Raw genomic sequence first — 24,016 nt, forward strand, 5'->3', positions numbered from 1 at the left:
ACCACCTGCAGTTCTGACTGAGTTCAGTGGCATCTAGGCACCACTAGAACTCAGGTCATTTATATTTAAGGGCCTAAACATGGATTTAGGAGCTTTACCGTAGGCATCTAGGTTTGAAAGTTTTGGACAGAATTACGACAGGCCCAAGAAGTGTTCTTTGGCTGCTCCTTTCTTGCAAGCAATTAACCACTATGAACAGAGCTGTGCAAACTGTCCACAATGAAAGCGAAAACCTGACACACGTTCTCCATTTTGGGGGTTTTGTTATAGTTTTAAAACTGATCATAAGGTCACTAAAGGATTCACTGAGGGAACCTGGGTCCAAATTGAAATGAGTGCTGAATGATTTGGGGTTTCCCAGCATAAAAAAAGATGGAGAGATTACAGCTGCAAAACTGCTATTTGAATCCAGATTTCTCAAGGTCCAGTAGTATCTAGATCTGTATTTTTGGTTGACATTGGAACCAATAGCAAAGATTTTATCAGAATTTAAGTGTGAATTTTCCCATTATCCAAGGATGGAAGAATCCAGAGTTCTGTTTTTGGCTCATACTTAATTGGATGAAAAAATAAGAGTTACATACTGGGGAACCAGACATAATTTAGTGGTTTAATTGGGTTTTGGGGTTCATGTCAAAGACAACTTAGTAAGGTGCCAACCCCTCTGAATCAACATTGAAGAAAACATTAAACAAACCTCTATGCATAGAAACAGTTTCCACAGCTGCGCTATAGCTGGAAAAACTGACAGTATCGTGAAGCTCATTGTACCCTATTTTGGCAAAAGGAGTCTGCAGTTTTCTCCTTCAGTGCCAATAACATTGCTTGGCAACAGCACTGTCTTAGATCACTTACTATCTGGCTGGGCACACCTTCAAGAACATGTCTGCAGGCGCTGAATGTGTCACTAGTTTCAGACTATATTGGCTCAGCTGTGTGTCCAATTTGTTAATTCTCTGTAATTTAGGGATGCTTAAATTCATTGTGTCCTTCAAAAGCAAACTTCTGACTACTTGAAACAATGGACCAGACACTCAGCTGAGATAAATCAGCCTAGCTCCACTATAGCTATGCCAATTTACACCAGCCGAAGACGATGTCTACCGGTCTCTTAAGAAATTCACCCGCAACTCTTCACTGACACAGCAGATCTTACTTAACACCATCACGGTAATTTCTGCCACACCCTTTCATCTCCCATGTTACAAGAAGAGCAATATGGTTATAAGAACAATGGCTAGTAGTACGTTACTGACAGCAGTCAATATCACAGTTCAGTGGCAATGTGTTGCCATGGTAAAGCAACCATGTCCAAATAGCTTATATTCCATTAAAAGCATTAACTTGCCAGTATCACTGCTTGTGCTTCTTAGTCCTGACAGATAGAAGTCAGATTACGAAAACAATTATATTGGCAAACTGCAACAAGTTACAATTATTCTTATGAAATAAGATATTCACAAGAGAAAACTCAGAATTCCACTGGCAGATAATGTATATACTACGGTTTTATTTAGATTGCAGTAGTCGAAGGCAGGGACCTTATTCTCTTATGGGTGTTTGCAATCACAAAAGCATCCAACCCAGTTTTCGTGCTATATAAATAATTATAAGGCAATAATAAATAGCAATACAACTTGTTGGCTTTTTTTTTTTGCTTATTATAATGTGAATTTTATCATGTGATCATGATGATAATATTTCTACTATGTCATGTGCCAAGGCTTTGGAAGGGCTGACATCTCATAAATGAAATTCAAGAGCGAACATGACATTGAAATTCTTAATTCTTGTGCAAATGTAAAGCAGAGAGGGTTTTCTCTCTGCACCATTTCCTTGCTCCACTGTGAATGATTATTGATAAAAATAAGCATTTTCTGTTTTTACACTTTATTCTCCTTTCTATTAAAAAATAAAATTCAAAATTCATACATAGTTGGCAAAGACATGATGAACAAGTGTAAACTCCCCATTACTAGCAGCCATCTGTACTTTACACCAGTGCAATTCTTCCTGACTCCTACATTAATATCCAAGTCTACTGGATAGACTACTTTGTAACAAGACATTTGGAAGGATAAGTAAAGGCATTTAAATTTTAAAAATAGTATCAAAGTTACCTTTATTTACCTGCCAAGATTTGATCTTACAATTTTTTATTTTCTCTCTTTTATTATGTGTATTGTAGTAGCACTTAAGGGACCTAATTATGGATCAGGGCCCCATTGTGCTAGGTGCTGTTCAAACACAGAATGAAAGGCAATCCCTGTCTGAAGATCTCACAATCTAAGGGTTTGTCTACACATTAAATAGATGAGCAGGTGAGCTGGCAAGAAATCAGGCAAATTTCAATTGGAACTGTGTCTGTGTTCCCTTGCAGTTTCGATACAATTGAACCATCTCTGCGAAACACTTAGTTTGATGAATCAGGCAGTCTCTGATGAAAAAAACATTCCATATGGAAATTTCCAACTGTCTATACTATGCACCTGAGCTAATGTAATTACAGATTGTTGCAAGGAAAAATACCAGCCCTTGATTTTAGTTCTGGCTATGTACATGAAGGGGAAAACTGTTTTTTAAAATAGTATTTAATTGATAATAATTGTAATATTTAAGCCGACACATATTCTGGGTGAATAATTTGATATCTCTAGTAGGTTTTATTTTGGTGGTGATGGTAGTTATAAGATGTTTTTCAGGAAGAGAAAACTAATTAAAATTAAACCCTTCTGTTACATTTCTGTTCACACCATTGATGGGCACAGCTGCTTTTTCTAAAACGTATTTATGCCAAAAGTCAACATACCACCGAGCAGTACTGAGTACTAGCAACCACCGCTGACAGGTAGAACAGGAGATGTTTTAGTTTGCCTTTAGCCTGGCTTATTTTCAATTATTCCAGCTCTGAATCACTACTGAGAGTCATTAAGGGGAAAACAGCACAATTGCTATTATACACAGACTGACATCAAAAACTGAAGCTTTGTACTTCATCGTCTTGGAGGTTTATTTTCATTTATTCTATCCCCACAGATCTAACCCACTGAACATCACATGCAAAATATGGTTATTGTTTTTAAAAAAAGAAAATTACCTATTTATGGAGAAGAGTACATTGTTATTAAGTTGTTAAAATTGTTTCTCTTTTTTAGCACTAAAAGTATACAGTAAGTCTGATGTTTTTAATATTTTTACATGCATATCTTGTTCTGTAGATCTTGATACTAACTTGGGCTTTTACTCAGCAAAGTACATAAATGTGAGTAGTCCCACTGAAATTAATAAGATTACTCACGTGCTGAAGTACTTGTTGAATTGGGCCCTATTTAGTTCCAAGATCAGTGGGGTATTCAGTTCAGACACAAGCTTAAGTCCTTTGCTAAGTCAGGGTCTAGGAGAACACACTTTGTTTAAACACTATAGCATATATATTCACATTTTTTTTCTTGTTCTTTATGGAACAATATGGGCTCCCTCTGGTAGAGATAACAATATTTCGATTTTAATCCAAGTGAGTTTCCAAGTGAATAAAACATTTGTGTTACATTTTAAAGAAGTGTTTAAACTTATTGCCTTTGTTCTTATTTAAAATACTTGACATTTCCTATTCACTGGAAAGCATGTCCCTACATTTCCAGCATTTGATCATCTTGAACAATATGAAATATTTTTAACAAATTTTTCATACCTTTGTGGGCTTCACATTGCAGTTCTAATGACTTCCACTGACTTCCGCTCTGAAGGTTGGGGTCCTTTGTAAAGGAAACAAAACATATGTTGACTAGCACTGATCAAAAACAACTTTCCATTCACAATGTTTTCCAATGGAAAACTGGGTTTTTCCAAAACCATTTTTTTAGAAGTGTGTGATTTTTCACAACAAAACAAAGGCCAGAATCTAAATATTTTGGTTTTCAGAAATGCCACCATGGTGCCTCATGGGAGTTGAGCATAGCAGCAGGAGGCACGCAAATATCCTCTACGGGCTGCACTTCCTGGCTGGACTACATCTCCCATAATGCACTACGTCCAGGGACTCCCATGATGTACTGCATCCTCTCTTCAAGAGGAGAGACTGTGGTGTCTCATGGGAGATGTAATCATGCAGGCACAGAGCTTAAGGCCAGAAGAGACCACCAGATAATCAGTTTGACTTCCTGTATATCACAAGCCACCAACACCACCCACCACCTGCACACTAAATCCAACAACTGAAATTAGACCAAAGTTTTAAAGCCCTCAGGAGACTAGATTATGGCAGAGATTTGAAGGGACTGGGGTGCACCTGTGCCTGAGGCTTCTGCAATGGCAGGAAATATATAAATGAAATATAACCAGATAATGCCTTCACATGACCCAAACCCGTACACTGCAGAAGAATGCGAACTCCCTTCCCACTATGGTCACTGCTAATCTGACTTGGAAGAAAATTCCTTCTCAAACCCTCATATGGTGATCAGTTAGACCCTGAGCACGTGAGCAAGAACCAGCCAGCTAAGCACAGGAGGAAAGTGAGCCCAGCCAACAAAGGAGAATGGGAGAATGAGACCCCAAACTACAACTCCTATGAGGCACTTCAGCAAAAGTTTCAAATCTAAGTGTAAGGGGACTGTTGCCCCCTTACTAACAGTCAGTGGGGGTGTTTTGGTTGGCTAGCTCCCAGTATTAAAAAGGGGGAAGGGTCTATGGGAAATCAGGACCCTGAGACTGACAGTCCCCAGGAACAATGGGGAGAGGCCAATACTCCAGGTCAGCCTGAATGACAGGGTGGGCAGGCTAATCAGAGAGTCAGGAGGCCAGGGAGGTCCCGTCCCCCCTGTGAGCTGGAATTGCCTGGGTCAGACGGAGTGGGCCCGAGCTAAGGAGAAAGCAGGGGCCCAAGCTGAGTTGGGGAGCAGAGCTGTGCCAGATCCAGAGGGACCAGAAAAGCAGCCCAGAGAGAGCAGACCCTGTCCTGGGAGCAGAGCTGCAGCCTCAAAGCCAGAGGCACAGCCCAGAGAGAGCAGACTTGTCCTGGGAGGAGAGCTGCAGCAACCAGAGTCAGAGGGGCCAGAAAAGCAGCCCAGGAAGCATGTCAGTGCTGGGAGCAGAGTCATAGAAGCAGCCTGCAGAGCAGACCTGTGCTGGGAGCAGAGCTGCAGCAACCAGAGGCAGAGAGGCCAGAGTAGCAGCCCAGGGAGCTGGAGGCAGAGCAGCAGTGCAGAGACAGAATGGTGCAGCTGGGGCTGGAGCAGTCCGGAGCTGGGTGCGGTGAGCAGCTGGGGAGACTGAGGGGGACCCTGGGCAGCGGGCCCAGCACAGGGAGACGCCTCAGCCAAGGGGCTCTGCAGTCCAGGCTTGGATCATAACCCCGACTAGGCGGGGGTGACACTGGGAAGAAGGGTCCTGCCACTTAGAGCCTGAGAGCGTGTGGCCACCACCAGAGCAAGTATCCAACCAGAGCATCCCTACAGCACAGCCAGGGCCCGTGAAGGCGGCCTGGGACTTACAAGGAACAGACTGAACTGCCTTGACATTCCAGAGACACTGTTTGTGATGTTCCCTGCCACAGTGTAGGTTGATGCGTTTCCTTTAACCTTTCCCATTTTTCCTTATTCTTTTTAAAATTAATTGTTGATTAAATAACTTGCATTTGCTTTAACTTGTATGTAATAGTCAGTGGGTCAGAGAAGTGCCCAGTGCAGAGACTGCACCCCAGAGTGGGGACACCTAGCCCGTCCTAGGTGACCACAGCAGGGTTGGGGGTCAAGCCCCCCAGGAATCCTGGGCCCAGCCTTGTTGGGGTTACGAGGACTCTACCAGACAAGAGAGTGGAAGGGGAGTCATCAAGGGCAGGGAGGCCACTGCGTAAAGGAAGTGAGAGCGAGGATTCAGATCCTTTCACTAGCCTACTTTACCGGGGTAGTGCAGAAGCCAGGAAAGTTCCCCACAAGAGCGGGACTATTCCCCCGCTTACATAAAGTATTTAAGTTTTCAGTTGTAATTTTTTTAGTTTTCACTTGAAATTATTCAGTTTTTGAATTTCCATCAAAAATACAACATTTTCACAGAAAAACAAAATCATTTTTGACTCTTTCTAATGCGGACCCTTGAAGTTCTATCACTTTCCATACCATCAACCAAAAAAGCCACTTAGGAGAGGATAACGTGGATCTGATTCTCTGCTGCCTTGCACCTTGTGTAGGCATTTTTTACCAGGGTAAAGAATGAAACGGATGATAACATGTAAGCCCTGGCTCCTGCAACACTTACACACATGCATTACTTTACTCATGAGCAGTCGTACTGGGAGTGCATAAGTGTTTTTTGGGTAAATGGCCACGCAAGGTGTATAGCCATGGAGAATGAGGCTTTGTTTGCAGCATCCAGAGATGTAAATGTTTTCTAAGAAATTATGTATAGGAACAACTTGTTTCTGCACATCCATATTGTGCACATTGAACATTCTCTGCATATTTGAACTCTGTAATAGATTTAATTCTTTTTAAGCAATAGGGAGAGACACCCATTGCTTTCATGGTACTAAACTAACTCTGTTTGGTGCCTGATTTTAGTTTTACTCCCCCGCCCCCACATATCATTTTGGTATTGTAGTTACATTAAAATTACCGTTACCATTTCGCATTGAAGTCTTTGGGTTTCTGCTGAGACTGCCAACAAAGTAGTCAATTGCTATACTTTTATATAGACATCTGGCCACTAGAAGTTGGCCTCAGACCTAGTTCAAATGCAAAATTCCCATTTCAGGGGAATTTCTGAAATGTAATGTTTTTTTCATTCTGAATCAAAAAGAAAATTCAAGTCCTACAGAATGGGAAATGCAAAATTTAATTTTGGAAAAAATGAAAATATTTCATTTTGACTTATAATTTATAATGATATTTTAGAACATAAAATCAAGATGTTTTGACTTGTTACATTTTATTATACACTGTAGTATAAGAGTCTACAATTTAAAGCAATAAAGCTGAAACTAAATGTTTGACCTTATCAAAACAAAACATTGTCTTTATTAAAACCAATCATTTTGATAATTTTGCATCACAATTTTCAAAGAAATCTATATGTTCCCATAGAACATTTCAATGTTGTCCAGTCATCATTTCTGAAGGAAAACTATTACATCAAAAACATTTTGATCAGCCCTAGTTGGCCTGAAACCACCAAAAATGTAGCTGTTTCCTCTCTCTCCGATGGCCAAACTTTTCCTTTCCCAGTTTGATTACTTGTACCTTTGAAACCATAAATGCAACTGGTTATTTTCTCTCTCTTGGTAAATACATAGTTTGAGATTTTAAGAGCAGTCTAGGGAATTCAGACACATTTACTATTAATTTTAATGGGGTGCATGTATTTAAATCCCCTAGGCAGCTTTGAAAATCTCACCTATTCTCCTTGAGGGGAAAAAAAAAACACTACTGGCTACATATTTTTATTTTCATAGGGTTATACTTTCCCTCCATATGCATGCAACCTCTTTATTCAAGCATATTTAGTAAAGAGAAATATTTTCCACTCACTGGAACTTTAAAGACTCAAGCAAATATCTTTTGCTAAACAAACCTGATCTTCCATGCACCATCATTTAATTCAACTAATGTTTTCTAACTCATTAGATGTAATCAGTATTTGCTTTGTTTAAAATTACATCTGTGTATGCATCGTATATAATAAGAGCAGGATTAGCCAATCTGGATTTAATCATCATACAGTGTGCTATGGATATAAAATTAACGGTTCAGACAACTAACAACAAAATGTTTGTACTAAGCTAAATATCATGCCTCAGAAAGAAGTACCAAGTAGGCTGTGCAAATGATTAGCCTGATGCTTTGCTTTGGTAATGCGATTTTTGCAGGTTTTATAGGCTCTGGGAACAAATGCCATACGGTTGACAATGTGTCGATATTTTTTAACAGCTGTAATGTGAATTTAAAGGCAAATATTTTAGTTCCGTGCAAAGAAGCAATGATCCTCACAGTACCATGCATAAGACAACATGTTTAACTTCCAAGTCTGAAAGGAAGGAGGGTGATCCAGGACATTTGTGAGAACCCACTCCCAACATAGTTGATTTGATTGAGTGCTTCATTCCATGAGGAACCTGCTAAGCAGAGGACTACAACTCCCAGAAGCCCCCGGCCAGATAAGAAGAAATGCCTTGAATCAGGAAGCGATAGAGTACTTTTGGGAAGCAGCAACATGGTTAACCAGGAGCTGCAGAGAAACCAGATACAGAGAGAAATCCCACAGGAATTGTATTCAGAGCCAGAGCCGTCCTTACCCATACACAAAGCGCACAGCTGCGTAGGCAACCCAAACTCTCAAATGGACTGCCTCAGGGCCCAAACAAGGACTGCTATTGCTCACTTTGAATTGGAACTACTTAAGCCTCTGTACCTAGGGTGTTTGCAACCTTTCCCTTTCCTGCAGCCTACTAAAATGCCCTTTCCCTTCATAGTGTTACCAGGTGCCCAGTTTTTGACCAGAAAGTGATTGAAAAGGGGACCTGGCAAAAGTCCGGTTACCGTGGGGTGGGGTTAGGCACTGGGTAATTAACTCATGCCACCTCTGCTCATCTGGGGCTGCCTCTCACTTATAGGCAGGCTCCGTGTCAGGCTGCAGCAGCTCCTGTTCCAGCCCCGGAGCAGAGGGAGCCCAGGTGGGGGGAAGAGGGATGTGGAGATGTTCCAGCAAGCGACAGAGGGAAGGGGGGAGTGGAGTGAGCGACAGGGGCGGAGCCTCAGGGGAAGAGGCAGAAAAGAGGGTTGGACCCTGGAGGAAAAGCAAGGCGGGGCTTCAGGATCATCCGTTTATCAGCAATTAGGAACGTGGCAACCGTACCCCTTCGCCCATGTGTCTGAGTGGTTAATGGGACACACCAGAACTAAATCCTACAAGGCCTAGCTGCTGAAGCACCTACAGTGCTTGCTTTTAAGTAATGGTGCATCTGGCATGTTACTGGTACCTTATGGTATGTCCAAATTGCATCTAGGAGATGCATTTCCCAGAGCAGGTAGACAGATTTTCAGTAGTTCAGCTCAAGCCAGTGTGCTAAAAATAGCAGTGAGGACAGGCTAGCTACTCAAGTCCAAACCCACCTAATTCCATGGTTCTACTCTGGGAATCACACCTGCGAGCTGCAGTGTAGACATAACCTTACAGGTTTGGTGTACTCTGGCATTGAGCAGCCCCAATAATTACAATTCTGTTTAGGGTTTCTACCAGTCTATCCTTTTTTCTTCACTCTCATTGGAACTCTGATTTCTACCTCTAGCTGAAGTAGACTAGAAGATCCCAACAAATCTGTTGTTGCGTCAGTCACAGGGATCTACTCAAACAGCTCCTGACTAGAGTTGAGCAAATAATGGATTTTTCAGTTTGGAGCCACACACCACTTGACTGCTGGATAACAGCAGCATTCCAGTCACAACCACTTGCCCACCTCAGCAGGCTTCTGATACCATGCTCAGATTGAGTAGCCTCTGCAGCTGGATTTGCACACAATATTCCCTACTATGAGCACGTAGGAGGAGAAAGATGGAGAGGACCAGAAAGTGGGATGTGCCTTGGCTAGGTATCTGTCTCTGCCTCCTTACTTATTAAATTAAAGGAGCCGGCCTAACATGCAGGGGAAATAAACTGCTCCACGAAGACAGGCAAACTCCCTTCCCCTTCTTTGCTCAAGTGGTATGGACAGGGGAGAAGAATGGTGTCTGAGTCACAATTCATTCCCTGGTCTGCTCCTAGGGCAGAGCAAATTACAATGTTGCAACCTACCCCACAGTGAGTAACACCATCAGGTGGGCAGGATCTAACTCACTTATTTATACAATTCCTAGAACAAGTCTCAGAACAGCTTTACAGAACTAGAAGCAGAGGTGATGCCGAAGCCAGACTTGGATTCAGAGACTGATTCCTCAAAGTTCAGGATTGTGCAGATCCAGGGTTTTGATAGAGACTCTTTCTAATTAAAATTATGCATATAAGTTATATAACTTCACCGACAATCCAAATGCAGCCACCAGTGGGTGGGCCGCAGAAAACAGAAGACAAGGGTGCAGAAGTACCAAAAAAGCTACACAGCATCTTAAGGAGAGTAAATGAAGAATACCATGTTGTATGAAAGCAAGTTTATGTAGGCAAAATTTAATTACCTATATTGGAAACTACCCCTGACACCAGGGGAGATGCCAGAGAGTCCCATGGGACCTGTAATGCTTAGAAATGGTCAGTAGACTTATATCTCTTTAGAGTAAACTGCAGCCTGATCCAGTGCTGATCGAAAAGATGACACCTCAGATAGCCTCGGCTGAAACACTGGTAGATACCAAGCTAGAATAGTGGTTTAATTCTGAAAAGAAGACAAAATTCCACAAACTGAATATTCACCACTACTTTCTGCAGCCTTTTTGTTTTTCCTTAGAGGTCTCCTGCCTGATGATCTGACCCTATTTGGTCTGTGCAGTTTGAAGATAGCTCTGCCAAAGATGACAGGATTGTATACTAGACCTGGTCAGGAAGTGGAATTTCTGGGTCACTGGAAATTCTGACATTTCAAAAATATTTTTCATTCCCAATCAAAACACACCAAAATTTGAATTTTCCTTCTGAACAAAAATTCAAAAAAAAATTCATTTTGATATTGCCCTTTTAATTCATTTTGTTTTTAGTTTTATATTAAATATCTGTAATGTGTGTGCAATGTGCATATATTATACCTAATACTTTAGTATAACACGGAAATGAAAAAGAATGAATCAAAACATTTAGACATTGTTAAAGAGAAATGTTTCAACTTCTTCCCATCAAATTTAATCAAAAATCATGTTCGTACCTGAAACTGCGTTTGACAAAAAATTGTTTCATTAAAAAAAAAAAAAGAGCTTTCAACAAGCTCTAATGTAGACTATTATATTTCAGAGTTCATATATATAAAGTTTCCTTACCAAATCCAAGCACAAACGCCTTCCCAAATGCACATTCAATACCATATCAATTTAGAAAAGGAAAGTAATTATGAGAGGAAAAAAGAACATATGGCTGATCTCAAAAAGGAATTAGCAACTTCCAACTTGAAAATAACATTATCAAGAGATCTGGGAAGAAGGAAGAAGCAGCAAAAATTAATTAAGGATGCCATGTATCGCACACAAAAACACAAAATCAAATGCATAATTGTCATTAATTCATTCATTTTAAACTTACCAAAACGTTACAGCCGTGGGCTCAGGAATGCCATCTGACATACAAGAAAGAAAAGAGCAAAGATAAGTGAATCCTTCAAAAAAATAACTTTGAAAATAAAATTTAAAAGAGAGCGAGATCAGCACATCACCACCACAAAAAAAAAAGTCCTAAAGTTCCACACCAAAACCAGATTGAACTACATGTATGCCAAAAATATGCATAGGGAAACTGATTCCACATATGTGGATATCTGGGGTCAAATTTTCAAAGCCTCTTAAGAGGCTTTAAAACCTAAGTTCCATTTTCAAAAGTGGATTTAGGCAATCTGGACCGAAGTAGCATTGCCTTTCAATGGGACTTAGACACCTAAGGATATGGTCACACTGCAAATTAAATGTGTAGCTGCAGTGCAGGGAAGCATACCATCACAGTTTTAATCTACCTAGCACAAGTAACAAAAGCAGAGAAGATGCGGTGGCACAGACCCCAGTGTGAGCTAGCAACCCAAGTACATACTCAGGGTCTCAAGTGGGCCAGCAGTGGGGTGGCTAGCCTGTGCTGAAGCCAGTGCTGCCATGTCTTCACTGCTATTGAAGTGCATGGTGCACAAGCTAGCTAGATTAAAGCTTGTTCTGGGATGCCTACCTCTGCTACATTTACACCTTAATTTGTAGAGTGGACACACTGAGACTCCTGCAGAATTCACATTGTTCTATAATTCCAATATTTTCCCCCATCTACATCCATTCTCATTTTGCTTGAGCACACATATCCTATATCAGTTTGTTAGCATGAGTACTTGTAATCCACTCAAAGCTTTTTGGACTGTGCTCCCTGTAAATCCCTAATATTTTTCTGAGATGAAATTAGCAAAATTGCGTCTGTTATGTAACAAACTATGCTAGATTTTACTCGACAAATGCCTGATCTCATTTTCATGGAAGGCAATGGGCGTCCTTCAGTTGGCATTGGGTCACTCTAATTTCCTCCCATGCTGGAACACCTTCACTAATGAAGACAGTTTTGTATATTTGTATATTTCAAGAATATACTCATAATATTTAAGACTCAAAATTGGCTGGAACTGCTTATGTTTCTCTTTGTGTAACTCTCCCGTGCAATGAGATTCCAATTAATAGCTCCTAAATATCATAGAATCGTAGGACTGGAAGGGCCCTCGAGAGGTCATCTAGTCCAGTCCCCTGTACTCAGGGCAGGACTAAGTATTATCTTGACCAGGCCTGCACAACACGTGGCCCCTGTGAGCTCACTGTGCGGCCCGCGGGGGGTGTAGGCAAGTGGTGGGCTGGGGCAAGCCAATGACTGGCTGGCGCGGTGGTAAAGACGCCAGTGGCTGGGGGACAGGTGAGTTGGCGGCAGGGAGGAGGGGGTTGAGGAGGTGAGCTGGCCAGCTGCGAGGGGTGGGGGGATGGCGAGCCGAGCAGGTGGGCGGGCAGGCAGTGGCGGCAATAGCGGATTTACCATGGTGCCACTGGTGGTGAGCCCACAGGTTCAAAGTGGCCCCAGCCCGGCCTTCTCCATCCCCCTGCTGTCTCCTGTGGGGGCAGAAGCTTGATGCTGCCAGCAGCTGGGGCTCCTCCCCTGCCTCTTCCCCCAGCATGCCACATTCCCTCCCCTCCCCTGCTTGCCGGCAGGAAGGAAGGAGGGAGGGGGAAGAGCGGAGCCTCAGTACGCTCGCTGCTCTGGGGAGGAGGAGGAGAAGAGAAGGGAGCGTGGCCTTGGAGGAGGGGCTGGAATCGGGGCATACCCCTTCCAGCCCCTGCTGTGAGCACCCCCACAACCCCAGCACACACCCCCAGCCCTCTGCCCACCCTGACTCGTGCACCTCCAGCCCCCTCACACCTCCCCAGCCCCCTGCCCTCACCCCTGCACCCCCCCACATTCCCACCCCAATCCTGAGCACCAAACAGGAGCTTCCCCAGGTAAGCGCTCCACACGCAGCCGGCAAGCGGGCGGGGTGGTGAAGAGGCCAGTGGCTGGGGGGCAGGTGAGCTGGGGGTGGGGGGCTGAGGAGGTGAGCAGCGAGTCAGTGGCTGGAGGGGGGCACCATTTTCAGTAATTTTAATTTATGTTACTGTGTTGTACTTAAAGTACTGTACAGGATCTTTTCAAGGGGAATAAGACAAAACACCACATTTATTAGCACTACATGTAATAACCAACGCTATCATATGCATATGATATAGCACACTGATGCACTTACACACACACACACACACCCCCCATCTTGCTGTTGTTACCAGCTTCACTGGCCAAGTTACCAGCTGTAACCACTTCACTGGCCAAGTGAGTTAGATGGGCAAGGGGTGGAGCCGGGCTTCTGCAGATCTGGATCCATGTTCCAATGTTGACAAGACGAAACCTAGGGTTCTCTGCAAGACACCTCACTTTTATAGCAGCTTCCCTCTTATGCAAATCTCCCAGATTCAAAATCTGAGACTGTGTCCGTTGGTCTTTTTTGCTGCTTTTCTCTGGGCTGGGGGTTGTCCCAATGCTGCAAAGAGGGTGTTCCCAAAGAAAGGTGCTTGCTTCTAACCCCTGAGGCCGTCAGTATGTCGGCAAATTTTCAAGAAAGTGAGCACTGAGAATGATAGGGTTAGTAAAGTAAGATTTCAAATTTCTAAGGAAATTGCTGCTGCTGGGAAATGCTTCACAGAAGGCGAGTTTTTAAAAAAGTGTATGTTGATTGCTGTATCTGAGTTACGACCAGAAAAGAGGGGAATATTTGAGAATGTCAGTCTATCACGCATGACTGTACAGAGAAGAATAGCTGACTTTTCTACCAATCTAAGTGATCAGTTAAAGCAGAGAGTCAGTGAATTCTGCTTTTACTCCCTAGCTATGGATGAAAGCACCGGTTTAAAAGACACAGCCCCACTTCTTATTTTTATTAGAGGTATTGATAAAAACTTTGTAATTATTGAAGAACATGTGCTCCATGACAGGTCGCACAACCGGAAAAGAAATCGCCAGTGAAGTGATAAAGTGCATGAATGATAAGTCAGGATTAGATTTCACAAACTTGGTGGCCATTTATACTGATGGTGCTGCAGCTATGTGCGGAAAAAATGTTGGAGCATTTACTCTTCTTGAAGAATTTATCAGGAGACAAATAATCAAACACCACTGCATTATACATCAGCAGGTTTTGTGTAGCGAAGTATTAAAATTTGAGCATGTAATGTCAGTGGTAGTTTCCATTGTAAACTACATCCGTTCTAGAGGACTAAAACATAGGACATTTCGAGCCTTTCTTGACGGGACAGATGCCAAATGCAGCGACCTAATCTACCATACGGAAGTGAGGTGGTTGAATCGAGGATGAGTGCTCCAGCGTTTCGTTGCTTTGAAAGAGGAGGTAGCAAAATTTCTAGAAAATGGGCCAATAAAATTCCCAGAGCTTGAAAATGAGTCCTGGAATCAAGATCTCTTTTTGTTTTGTGATATTACAGCACACCTGATATTAATTTTGTAGTGTAGACTTGCCTGAGGTGAGGAGAACCCTGGCCATTTAGGGATTAGATGAGAGCTCTTTATGTGTGCTGTAATATCACAAAACAAATTCAACTTCAGGTAAAAAAATCAGCTTATATTTCAAATGTGTGCAGCAGTGAAAGCTTTCAAAATGAAATTGAAACTTTTCAGAAGTCAGTTGTCAAAAGGCAAATCTGTCACTTTCCCACTTGTGCACAGCATATCCCTCAGCACAAACACGCCGAGTTAGAAGAAAAATACGCAAAGCACATTAATCTTTTGATTGAAGAATTTGACAGAAAACTTACTTTGTCTAACGAAGAAGACATCCAGTTGAAGCTGATTGAATATCCCTTTTCTGTGAATCCAGAGAAACTGCCACTAGATTTGCAGTTGGAGGTTATTGAACTTCAATGTTCGGCAGTTTACCGAAATAAGCACAGAGAGAGCAGCCTGCGGGACTTCTACAAAAGTCTAGACAATGAAAAATACAAGAACCTTATCGAAGTTGCACTGAAAACATTCAACATTTTTGGAAGCACTTACATATGTGAACAAACAAACATGAATAAAAACAAGCAACGTTCTTCTTTGACTGACGACCATCTGGAAGACATTATGAAAATATCCACTTCAAATATGACCCCCAAATACGACAAGCTTGTTGCCGAAAAGAGATGTACTATCTCTCATTAAATTTGCAAGGTAATTATGAAAAGTACAAATGTTTTCTTTCAACAGAACAGGTATTTATTTTTCCATGATTCATAAAAAAAATAAAATTAAAAAAATAGTTTGCTTTAATTGAAAAATTCTTAATGAAGTGTCACCACCACCACCCCCCACGACCTTCCTTTTCGGCTCACAGCTGTTTCAGCGGGGCGGCACTGGGGAAGGAGGGTTTGTTTCCGCAGGGCAGTGCTGGGAGAGGGGGGGTTCGGCAGGGCTAGGGGGTTTTGGCCCTCAGTTGTTTTCTTTGTAATAATATGGCCCTCACCGCTTTACAAGTTGTGCAGGCCTGATCTAGACCATCCCTGACAGGTGTTTGTCTAACCTGCCCTTAAAAAAATCTCCAATGATGGAGATTCCACAACCTCCCTAGACAATTTGTTCCAGTGCTTAACCACCCTGACAGTTAGGAAGTTTTTCCTAATGTCCAACCTAAACCTCCCTTGCTGCAATTTAAGCCCATTGCTTCTTCTCTTATCCTCAGAGGTTAAAGAGAACAATGTTTCTCCCTCCTCCATGTAACAATCTTTTATCTACTTGAAAACTTATGTCCCCTCTCCGTCTTCTCTTTTCCAGACTAAACAAACCCAATTTTTTTCAATATCATTCACCTCACATGAAGTCCTCTACTGCAAGATCAATTCCATAGCATGCACCCAGCTTTTACTTATATACATACATACACACACACTCACTATTATTTTCCCTTTAGGCCCACATGTAGTTAAAGTTGGTTTAACAGTCCTGATTTTGTTATAATCAATTTTAAAGTTTCACAGAAGCTTTAAAGATATCATTCCATTCTTAAGAATGACTTTGCCAGATGAGAAGAATGTGAAGGAGTTCTTTTGTAAGATAACAAATTATAGTAAATTGAATAATTGAATACCTGGTCAGGAAGTACAGAATCTTAAACTGAAATTTAAATACTCTTATGCGCCAAAGCAATCACAGTGAATTAGAGAGAAGACCAGGAAATATAGAATTTATAGGTGTATATGGAAAGTGATCCTATTGAAGAAACAATTTAAAGGAAAGGAAATACAAATACATTAGTTTGAAATTCTTGGGAGTCTAAGGGCTGGATCCAAAATCCAGAGAAAATTATCTTTCTATTGACTTCAATGATCTTCAGTTCAGTCCCCAGATAATTTTTTCTTACAGATGAAAGATATCCAAACTGTTGAATCCCTTCAAATTATTCAATGGCATTGCAAGTATCCACCATATAGCTACCACAAGGTCAAAATTACAGAGAACAGTCTATAGATAGCATTTCTTAAAAATGACATAACTAAAGTACACTTGACTGAGATAGACAAGCTATTAATTCTTCAAGAGGAGGAATGAATTCAATCAAGGCTTAAACTGCAGAAGTGCCAGGCTGTCAGCACCGAAGGGTTAATCCAGAATGCTTTTCACGACTTTAATGCAGATTATGAAGCCAAAAACAATTGAGATGAAGGAGCCAAAGAAAAGTTTGAAAACTAATGAGATTCAACTGGCAGAACAGAGGGTGAGTGGGAAAATAGACAAGTAAGAATAGAAACATGATCATGATTCAAAACAGGGATAGATGTGTAAGAGGGAAGAAAGTAACACGAACCTCATTGTGCCAGGCATTTTTACCTTTGGAGTCCAGGATTCAAAGTGGGTGTTTTTTGTTTGTCTGTTTTGTTCTTTTTAAATGTAGAGTTACAATGAGTTGGGCTTATAATGTAATATAGTATAGTTAAGTAGGAAGACTTGGTGGTTTGTGTGTCTGTGTGTGGCGAGTTTGTTCTACCAGGAAATCTTTTAATACTGGTAGAATTTACTTTGAAAAAGATTCCTCTAGGGATTGAATTTCACTGAAATGCAAGAGCAAATCAGGCTGGTTGAAACTATACTTAGTGAATTAGTAGAGGGCTATGGTTCTATAGAAGCTGTACAATGTCTGCAATAATAAAGACACTGAATGGAAAAGCCTAAGCAATATCTTTCAGTTAAGATTAGACTGAATCCTCATTACAAGAGAAGATGATATGATCCACACAAAAGCAGAGCTTTTCAAGAGACTTATCAATTTCTCTCCCTTTTAAGAATCCAACTAAATTCAATCTGGAAAAGATAATGGAGAGCATTGATGTTAAAGTTGGGATAATGCAATACAAAGAAAAAAAAGGTACACGGTACAGTATCTCAGACACAAGACAGAAGGAATCATCTGGGCCAGGCTAAGGAGATAGTGAAGTGACTTCACATTTTTTTGCAACAGAAATCTAGCATGAAGGAAGAGAATCGATCAATTCACCCTCATATTTGAGCTACAGAAAAGAAAATGACCTTATGGCTTTACCTGGCATGGATCCATATTGTGGCTCATCTGAGATAGTGCTAAGCTTTTCATTTTAGGAGTGAATGAGAGGCAGAATTGATGAGAAACTTTAAAAACAAGAAGCATCATTTCAGACCACCTCATGCCTACGTGAGAGAAATATTTTTAAAGCCTAGTATATACTATGTGGTGTAGAGAAGAGCAAGTTATTCCCAACAAATAATTTATTCAACAAGCCTAGTGCAGCAGAGTGCTATCCCCACGCACGCCTCTTTGAGGCACAGCACACCCGTCTGGCAAGCTGCCCCAGCTCCTGCTTGGTTCTTACAATAATTGACTCACAGACCTGACTACTGAGAACAAGATCCCGCATTGTTGGGGTCTTATTTATTAACGCTTTTACAGAATACAAAACTCTTCTTTAGCCTCTCAAGTCCAACTCTTCTTGTGGGGCCCAGGTACTAATTCAGGTAGGCTTGCTCTTGTAAGTTCAGGAGTCTGACAGCACTCCTTCTGGAGGCCTGAGCAATAGTTCAAGTAGAGAACAGAATTCCCACAGTCCTTCTTCTGGAGCACATTATAATCCAGGCCAACTGCAGCCCTCTGCCAGCTTCTCACACTTGTCCCTTTTCCAATCAGTCCTTTCACCCCTAGGCTTTGAGAGGGCAGCAGACATCAACCCTCCTCAGTCTAAAGTCTTGTTATGAGTATGGTGCCCTCCTTCCCAGGGCTTGCCCCAGTTGGTTAGTAGAAAGGGCCACCTTCCACTTCAAGACTTCTGATCCCAGGCCTAAAAGAAACAGTAGTGCAGCTTTTCCTCTAGGACTTCTTCCTCTCTCCCAGTAGCTGCCTCTGCCATGTCTTAGGTCCTTGGGTACTACAAAATTCCTGAACCCTTACAAGGGTAGGCTATGCAAACAGGGTTGGCTGATCCCTTGTCCCTAATACTCTTATTACATTTAGCCCTGGTCTACACTAGGACTTTAGGTCAAATTTAGCAGCGTTAAATCGATGTAAACCTGCACCCGTCCACACGATGAAGCCCTTTTTTTTGACTTAAAGGGCTCTTAAAATCGATTTCCTTACTCCACCCGTGACAAGTGGATTAGCGCTTAAATCGGCCTTGCCAGGTCGAATTTGGGGTACTGTGGACACAATTCGACAGTATTGGCCTCCGGGAGCTATCCCAGAGTGCTCCATTGTGATCGCTCTGGACAGCGCTCTCAACTCAGATGCACTGGCCAGGTAGACAGGAAAAGAACTGCGAAAAAAGGCGCAAAACGATTGTCTGCTGCTGCTTTCATGGAGGAAGGGAACGGGGGCCTGACGATATGTACCCAGAACCACCCGCGACAATGTTTTAGCCCCATCAGGCATTGGGATCTCAACCCAGAATTCCAATGGGCAGTGGAGACTGCCTTCTATGATGAGATTACTGGTTCTGTGGATGAAGGGAAAGCAGTGGATGTATTGTTTCTTGACTTTAGCAAAGCTTTTGACACAGTCTCCCACAGTATTCTTGTCAGCAAGTTAAAGAAGTATGGGCTGGATGAATGCACTATAAGGTGGGTAGAAAGTTGGCTAGATTGTCGGGCTCAGTGGGTAGTGATCAATGGCTCCGTGTCTAGTTGGCAGCCGGTGTCAAGTGGAGTGCCCCAGGGGTCGGTCCTGAGGCCGGTTTTGTTCAATATCTTCATAAATGATCTGGAGGATGGTGTGGTTTGCACTCTCAGCAAATTTGCGGATGATATTAAACTGGGAGGAGTGGTAGATACGCTGGAGGGCAGGGATAGGATACAGAGGGACCTAGACAAATTGGAGGATTGGGCCAAAAGAAATCTGATGAGGTTCAATAAGGATAAGTGCAGGGTCCTGCACTTAGGATGGAAGAACCCAATGCACAGCTACAGACTAGGGACCGAATGGCTAGGCAGCAGTTCTGCGGAAAAGGACCTAGGGGTGACAGTGGACGAGAAGCTGGATATGAGTCAGCAGTGTGCCCTTGTTGCCAAGAAGTCCAATGGCATTTTGGGATGTATAAGTAGTGGCATAGCGAGCAGATCGAGGGACGTGATTGTGCCCCTCTATTCGACATTGGTGAGGCCTCATCTGGAGTACTGTGTCCAGTTTTGGGCCCCACACTACAAGAAGGATGTGGATAAATTGGAGAGAGTCCAGCGAAGGGCAACAAAAATGATTAGGGGTCTGGAACACATGACTTATGAGGAGAGGCTGAGGGAACTGGGATTGTGTAGTCTGCGGAAGAGAAGAATGAGGGGGGATTTGATAGCTGCTTTCAACTACCTGAGAGGTGGTTCCAGAGAGGATGGTTCTAGACTATTCTCAGTGGTAGAAGAGGACAGGACAAGGAGTAATGGTCTCAAGTTGCAGTGGGGGAGGTTTAGGTTGGATATTAGGAAAAACTTTTTCACTAGGAGGGTGGTGAAACACTGGAATGCGTTACCTAGGGAGGTGGTAGAATCTCCTTCCTTAGAAGTTTTTAAGGTCAGGCTTGACAAAGCCCTGGCTGGGATGATTTAGTTGGGGATTGGTCCTGCTTTGAGCAGGGGGTTGGACGAGATGACCTCCTGAGGTCCCTTCCAACCCTGATATTCTATGATTCTATGATAGCTACCCACAGTACAACACTCCAGAAGTCGACGCTTGCCTCGGTACTGTGGAAGCACTCCACCGAGTTAATGCACTTAGAGCATTTTCTGTGGGGACGCACACTCAAATATATAGAAACGATTTCTAAAAAAACAACTTCTATAAATTCGACCTAATTTCGTAGTGTAGCCATACCCTTAGACTTTAAAAGTTATTAGGGCTGTTGATTAATCGCAGTTACTCACGTGATTAACTCAAAAAAATAATCATGGTTAATCACAGTTTTAATCACACTGTTAAACAATAGAATGCCAATTGAAATTAAATATTTTGGATGTTTGAAAATGTAGAAAAATATATTGATTTCAATTATAATACAGAATATAAAGTGTACAGTACTCACTTTATATTATTTTATTACAAATATTTGCACTATAAAAATGATAAACAAAAGAAACAGTATTTTTCATTTCACCTCATACAAGTACCATAATGATCTCCTTGTCGTACAAGTGCAACTTACAGATGTAGATTTTTTTGTTACATAAATGCACTCAAAAATAAAACAATGTAAAACTGTAGAACCTACAAGTCCACTCAGTCCTACTTCTTGTTCAGCCAATCGCTAAGACAAAGAAGTCTGTTTACATTTACAGCAGACAATGCTGCCCACTTATTTACAGTGTCACCTGAAAGTGAGAACAGGTGTTCACATGGCACTTTTGTAGCCAGCATTGCAAGATATTTACGTGCCAGATATGCTAAACATTTGTATGCCCCTTCATGCTTCAGACACCCTTCCAAAGGACATGTTTCCATGCTGATGATGCTTGTTAAAAAAAAAAGTTAATTAAATTTGTGACTGCACTCCTTGGGGGAGAATTATATGTCTCCTGCTCTCTTTTACTCACATTCTGCCATATATTTCATGTTATAACAGTCTGAGATGATGACCCAGCATATGTTGTTCGTTTTAAGAATACTTTCACTGCAGATATGACAAAACGCAAAGGTGGTACCAATGTGAGATTTCTAAAGATAGCTACAGCACTTGACCCACGGTTTAAGAATCTGAAGTGCCTTCCAAAATCTGAGAGGGACGAGGTATGGAACATGCTTTCAGAAATCTTAAAAGAACAATACTCCAATGCAGAAACTACAGAACCCAAACCACCAAAAAACAAAATCAACATTCTGCTGGTGGCATCTGACTCAAATGATGGAAAAAAAACCATGCGTTGGTCTGTACTGCTTTGGATCATTACCAAGCAGAACCCGTCATCAGTATGGACACATGTCCTGTGGAATGGTGATTGAAGCATGAAGGGAGATATGAATCTCTAGCACATTTGGCATGTAAATGTCTTGCAAAGCCAGCAACAACAGTGCTATGTGAACGCCTGTTCTCACTTTCAGGTGACATTGTACACCAGAAGCAGGCAGCATTATCTCCTGCAAAATGTAAACAAACGTGTTTGTCTGAGCAATTGGCTGAACAAGAAGTAGGACTGAGTGGACTTGTAGGCTCTAAAGTTTGACATTGCATTCAAAAATAAAACTTATTTTTTCTACATAATTCTACATTTGTAAATTCAGCATTCATGATAAAGAGATTGCACTACAGTCCTTGTATTAGGTGAACTGAAAAATATTTGTTTTTACAATGCAAATATTAGTAATAAAAAATAAATATGAAGTGAGCATGGTACACTTCATATTCTGCTGTAATTGAAATCAATATATTTGAAAATGTAGAAAAGATCCAAAGATATTAAATAAATGGTATTCTATTAACAGCACGATTAATTCTTCAATCGCACAATTAATCATGATTAATTTTTTTAATCACTTGACAACCTTTGTTGTTATCCATGAATGAACTGAGATCATTTCATTTACTTATTCACATCATTTAAAAAAAATCCTCTGTGATTTGATCACATGAGTATGAGTATTAGATATTTGCTATTTCAGCTGCGAGTATTAGTGGTGATTGGTGGGATAAGTCTAGTATTGTTTGTTCCCTGACTGCACATGATGTTCAAATTCACTTTCCAGGATTGTTCAGCCAGACCAAGTAGATCACTTAGAACCAGATTTACAAAAAGAAAAGATGCAGATAGGTACCTGGTAGGATTTTGGAAAGTGCTCAACTCCCACTAGAAGTTGACTTTGTAAATCTGGCTTTTGACTATTTGTGGGAAGCCAACCAAAAAAAGGGCCCTGCTTATGACCTTCCCACCAATACGTGCTTGACTTTGAAATTAGGTTTCTATGCTGGTCAAATCTGATGGCACAAATGTCCACGGAAGGCCCGCATAATAGGGGCATGAACACAGCTGAAGCAAATTCATTTCAAAATTTGAATGAATATTCATGGAAGATTTTCAGCACCATTCTGCCTGTTCTAAAATTGAGTAATTATCAGCTTCTACATGCTTCTGGCCATCATCATTTTCACTGCTTCTGAAAACATCTGACACTGTTCACTAAGAGTCACATTGATTGGAAAGCGATATATTTTATGGTTGATGAACTAACAGCATGCCAGACTTGTCTGAGTGGATAAGGGGGCACTGAGTGAAAACTGTCATGATATACTGTGAAAGTCAAGAGAAACGTAAGACAAAGCCACTGGGATGCTGGAGTGGACTCACAGGTTTTCAAGAACCTCTTAATGAAATTCTGCAACCTAACAGAAGGGATGGTTGGGTGGATTTCTCTGCTTCTCTCCCTTCTCTAGATGTGCGAAATCATCCCTGCCAGCTGATTTACTCCTTCTGACTCTTAAAAATACTCTGAAGAGAAACGATTTAGTCTTTTAAATGAACCAGGTTGCACCACTGCATATTTATCAAGTATTAAAATGTGGGGGATGACAGCCTGAGTCCATAAAAGGTGGCTACCCCCTTTTCAAATTACCCAAGTTGAACCTGTACTATACTTTCAATATGCCTGACTCACAATGGGCTTAATCCTGCTGATTTAAATTGTTACAAAATTCCACTGACTTCAAAAGAGGCAGGATTGGATCTTAGAGTATCCAAGAACAAAATGCATGTTTTCAGAGAAGAGTCTTAATGTCAATTTCTGTGCTAAAGACCCTATTCAGCAAATTACTTGAGCACATGTTGAAGTGCTTTGCTAAATTGATGCCAGAAGTCTCGATCTGGCAAGGAGCTGAGCACTTTGACGCTGACAGAGCAACACATTCAAGCATGTGAGTGAATTCAGTGGGATTACTTCCCTGTTTAAAGTTAGCATGTGCTAAAATGCTTTGCTGGGTTGGGACCAGAGTGCTCAGCAACCTGGTGGATGGAGCCCTTAGAGCAATTTTGCCTCTGCTGTGGTTATAGTTGTAAGAATGTTTTCCTAGCCTCCCCGGCTGGGAGCTCAAGGGCCAGGTAGGACGGTCCCACAGGCTGGATGTGGCCCATAGGCTGTAGTTTGCCCAGCTCTGTGCTAGAATAAGCCGGTGCAAGAAAAATTCTCTCTACAATTAAAATTCAGGGGCTATTTTCCCCCTCTTACTTTTCTGTTCATTTAGAGTGAGTTTAATAGCCAGGCTAAAAAATGGGGATGCTGCTGATCCAGGGAGTGGGGGCAGTAGAGCAGGCATCAGGCACAAACTTCCCACACATTATCCTGCCCATGTCCCCTTACCTGGAGAGC

At 41.7% G+C, this 24,016-nt stretch overlaps 2 long non-coding RNA genes across 2 annotated transcripts in view; both read right to left on the reverse strand.

The window, feature by feature from the left end:
• The window catches only part of LOC144259126 (uncharacterized), a 150,945-nt gene extending 139,723 nt beyond the window's left edge, over window positions 1-11,222 (reverse strand). Inside the window, exons 1-2 of the long non-coding RNA XR_013344825.1 lie at window positions 11,212-11,222; window positions 3,692-3,755 (exon numbers count right to left, since the gene is read on the reverse strand). This is a non-coding gene — a long non-coding RNA (uncharacterized LOC144259126). The remainder of the gene's footprint in view (window positions 1-3,691; window positions 3,756-11,211) is intronic.
• Window positions 11,223-15,063: 3,841 nt separating this feature from the next.
• Window positions 15,064-24,016, reverse strand: part of LOC144259127 (uncharacterized) — a 139,080-nt gene continuing 130,127 nt past the window's right edge. The window contains exon 3 of the long non-coding RNA XR_013344826.1: window positions 15,064-15,162. This is a non-coding gene — a long non-coding RNA (uncharacterized LOC144259127). The remainder of the gene's footprint in view (window positions 15,163-24,016) is intronic.

This window comes from Eretmochelys imbricata, chromosome 1, assembly GCF_965152235.1.
Source record: "Eretmochelys imbricata isolate rEreImb1 chromosome 1, rEreImb1.hap1, whole genome shotgun sequence".
Classification (NCBI taxonomy): domain Eukaryota; kingdom Metazoa; phylum Chordata; order Testudines; family Cheloniidae; genus Eretmochelys; species Eretmochelys imbricata.